The following is a 4,889-nucleotide window of genomic DNA, read 5'->3' on the forward strand; positions in this document are numbered from 1 at the left end:
ATATGTATTTGCTACCCTAACAGAGCAACACCTTGGCATTGGCTATGTTGGGGAGCGATAGTTCTTTATTGACAGGGAGCACTACATACTTCTATACTTATGTAACAGGGTTATATTATGATTGTTTAAATATTTTACATTTTAAGGTGTATGTATCTTTAAAGTAGTATTAAGATTTGTATGTAGTGTGCCCCTTTAATGGCTTTGAATATAGGTATGAGATAAATGTGAGAAGGTATGTCAGGTGACTTGAGACGGACATGACTATTGGACGGTTTGAATTGTGTTGCATGCTTTTAACTTCTAAATTTCTACTAACTTCTATTCTGGCACCTGAGCTATACGCAGCACATATTCATCCAGGGTATATTCAGAGAATTTTAAAGATATGGTGAGTATTTAAACAAAGTTTTTAGCCATGATTTTGTATGAAATAGTATATTAATGTTGTACTGTAATACAAGAATATATTTTCATAGTGTTTTTAATGGTCGGATCACAGATATATTTTGATCCAGATAATAAATTATCAATTATTTGACTGGGTGGGGTGTGTTGCTTGGTGTCTTCGGCGGCATGCTTCAGTGATATAGCACTATAAAAAGGGCAACAGTTCCACTATACAAGAAGACACAACACGAACATACCGCAGTCTCCCAGTACACTCACCTCGCACAACATACACGCAACACACCGCATACATGGGAGGCCGTCCTTACATGACCATAGCTGTTAATAGGACGTTAATAAATCAAACAAACAAACAAACAAACAAATATCTTAAGTTATATAGATTGAATTATATATATATATATATCTGCTAAATTGAATTGTGTACAATGCTGTCTGTAATTGTGCGCTTAAGAGGCTATAATTGCCCATTCTGGAAACCTCCGCACGACGTGTGGGGTGAGTAATTGTTTAGTATTTACTATTACGTATAAATGAATATACGCTAATTGTTTATTACTTAATGTTTATTACCCATTCAATATATATATATTTATTATTTTCGTATTTCGGTGTAGACCTGAAGATGAACGGTATGACAAATAATTGTATATCTCTTGATATCTTTTGATATTCATTTATCTAGATGTAATAAATATATTTGCATAAACATTCTGAAATGGTAAAATACTTATATTAAACTGTATTTCGAGATTCATAGCATAAGTTGTATTTCTATATTAGCTCTTTAATCAATAATATACATGCTCGAGTTATGTCCCTTGCTAGGCAGTCCGTTCTGTATGTATGTATAATAGACGCTTGTTTGTTGTTGTAAGGTTTTTAAACCAGAATAAACTAAACACATAGAAGAACATGGTTCTGTGTTTCATAAAAAATAACCCAATCGATCCCTGTAACGCTAATCTGACAGAAAACAGCAAGGAATCATAAACAATATCAATCCAGTGAAAATAATGTAAATAATAGAGTACCGGAAGGTTCATTACTTAGCCCTTTTCTTTTTCTATTGTTTTTAAATAACTTCACAGATAATGTAATATCTTATATATTGGTTGCTGCTGACACATCTCACTATAATATGATTGATAATGATGATGACCTTTTAACACATGATCGTAATAGGCGACTAAATTTAGGATCTTATCTTTTCACTTCTTCCTAACTGACTTTATCTTTCCTAATGCCTTCCTTGGCACCGCCTCACTTTTGGCCTTGAGTTGAGCGTTCGCCCCTGTGAGGAAGGCTCTGGGTTCTGTCCCCTGGCCGAGACACACCAAAGTCTATAAAAGTGGTAGTTCCTGCTTAGCGTTTAGCATACAGGGAGTGGGACGACTGGTTCGCCCGTTGTCAGTATAATGTGACCGGGTGGAGTGTCTTGCTTGGTGTCTTCGGCGGCATGCTTCAGTGATATAGCACTTAAAAAGGGTAACAGTTCCACTATACAAGAAGACACAACATAAATATACCGCAGTCTCCCAAAACACGCACTTCACACAACATACACGCAACATAACGCATACGTGGGAGGCCGTCCTTACATGACCATAGCTGTTAATAGGACGTAAATAAATCAAACAAACAAACAAACACATGCAGAGTTCTTGAATGATGATCTACCATCAATTTTCTCATAGGCTGGTCAATGGCAAATTCGTTTCAATCAAACTAAAACAATATCCTTAACATTTACAAAAAATATTCAGATCTTTACCCACCATACACTTTATAGTTAGTTTGTTTGATAAAATTAACGATATATTAACAGCCACGGTCATGTAAGGACGGCCTCCTAAGTACGCGGTATGTGTTAAGTGCGAGGTGCGTGTTTTGGAAGACTGTTGTATATTCTTGTTGTGTCTTATTGTATAGTAAAGCTGTTGAACTTTTTATAGTGCTATATCACTGAAGCATGCCGCCGAAGATACCAAGGAATAATAAGCCCACCCGGTCACATTATACTGACTATGGGCAAACCGGTCGTCCTGTATGCTGAGCGCTAAGCAGGAACAGAAACTCTGGTTGTTAATAGGACGTTAATTCATTAAAGATGCTCCACCGTTGTAAAGGGCATTTTTCGGTCATCTGACCCGAATGGTCAGGATGACCAATTGTCATCATCCACCGGCCATCGTCGTGTCCCATGCGTAAACTTTTCATTTAAAGGACTTCTTCTCAAGAACCGAAAGGCCCAGGGTACTGATATTTGGCCTGTAGTATGCTTGGATAAATGACTACCACATTTGTTCAAATGAATGACCTTGACCTTCATTCAAGGTCACAGGGGTCAAAAAGGCTAAAGTCTTTGAACGACTTCTTGTGAATAACTAAGAGGCATAGAGACCTGATATTGGGTCTGTTGCATGCTGGGATGAAGGATTACCAAGTTTTGATCTTCATTCAAATATTGAAAATAATTATTTGCATCCCGAAAAATTCCGTGGCACTATGTCCTGTATGGAATGAAGTATTGCAATATAATTTCATATTATTCGTTGAGTTAATTAGACATATATATACACACGATTAATCTCCAATTATTGTTAAATTGATGAATATTGTTTATGCTCTGTCGGCTGTGGAGCATCTTTAAACAAACAAACTTTTCATTGTATATACCGGTAAGTGTAAATTACCTAAGTGAGTTATAAAACTGTTAAATTGTGTTGTATGATGATTACTGAAGGGGCCCTCCGTGGAAAAGTTTTTGTCATCAAGGTGTATGGCAAGGAGAAACCGTTCTCTGCTTTTATTTACTATGATTTTGAACGATATTGCCGAACATTTGTGAACTAAATATTGTTAATGTAAATAATTAAAATGATTTGTCTGATTTTCTTACACCTTTTATACGGATATATGCTGACTATACCTTGAATTTTGCGGAAAACACAACAAAATTGCAGAAGTATTTGATGTTTTCCCAGGAGTATGTAAATATGTCATATACTAATGAATTTAGATCTAAAGGACATGATTTACAGAATTTATATTTTTGAAAGTTTCGGAGAGGTTTCAACAACGCAAAATTAGTATTAAAACCGATTTCGAAATAGACATGTGTGATACAACCATATATGCCAGTGAGAAATTTATGTAAATTTATGAAAAGTCAGTTTGAAAAGGTTATATGATTTTTGTTCTGTCTATGCACAGGTTTACGACGCGCAAAAAAAAAAAAAAAATACTAAAAATACTGATAGGTCTCTGATTGGTCCACTCGCTCCTAGGTGTCAATCAGAGAGCTTGTATCAAATCGGAGATGACAGACAAAAAATGGCCGAGATCATCTGTTCTGGATGACACTAAATGGAGCGTGGGGATCGCTAAGGGATACCAATGTGTAATTTTTATAAGTAAGTGAGTTTATATTGAGGATCTGCACTTCAGGGATGCATTCGTTGAATGGATGGCGATTTTATTCGGTCTGTGCTCATTAGGGAATCGTGACCTGGGGATGTAGCGTGTACGTTTCCGACAAACGATTTTTACACGAATCTTCGTAATTCAACTTTCGATATGAAATAAAATTCGCCCATAATCCCATCATATCATATACCATATTGACCAGTAAGGAATTGTCTTCAATGTAAGCTAAAAAATATTCAGATCGGATGATTTTTGTGGTGTTCAAAGCATTTTAAAATTAATTACCCCATTTTCTGGAAATGGGATACACGGCTAAGTAAACAACCTTTCAGTATTTTTAGTTTGGTTTTTTTTTCGCGTCGTAAACCTGTGGTCTATGTTGCATAAATGGAACTGTGTAAATGTTTCTCTATGCACTTTAAAAATTTACCCTTCACAAAACCGTAGGCGTTGACAAGGCGATCCCATTTCTCCGTATCTTTTTATAAGCATGTGTTGAAAGTTTGGACAATTATCATTCTGATCTATGATAATTTATCTTCTTTTTTTAATTACATACCTTCGATCACATCGTCAGCAATTAAACGAAAGGAGTGACTGTGATAAATCAAAATATGCAATAATCAACCTATTGAAGTGGCTGGTATCGCATTGAAAATCTAGCAGAATAAAGTTCATGAGAGGGAGAAACTTCCGCATCGCTCAGCAGCATGTTTTATCATATCTCTCCGTATATAACCTGCTAGGAACGTAAATTGAATCAAGTGTAGGCAACGACGTGGCTATTTGTTTACGAGCTGTGTCATTCACGTCTTATCAGCTATATTCTTTGTGTAAGGTAAGAGTTAAGCGAGTCAAAGCGCTGAGAACACTTTTACGGCACAATGTTAATGCCTCGTTTTAATACAGGTTGTTCTGGGAAGGTCAGTACGGCTGTTCTAACATTTTGTTCTTCAGGCTCCTTGTTCAGTTTTTGTTTATTCAAAAAATGAAATAGATTGTGTTTCGGAAACACTTCCCTAACCATTCTGTAATAAAGTTACGTATAC

Source organism: Argopecten irradians, chromosome 16 (genome assembly GCF_041381155.1).
Source record: "Argopecten irradians isolate NY chromosome 16, Ai_NY, whole genome shotgun sequence".
Lineage (NCBI taxonomy): Eukaryota > Metazoa > Mollusca > Bivalvia > Pectinida > Pectinidae > Argopecten > Argopecten irradians.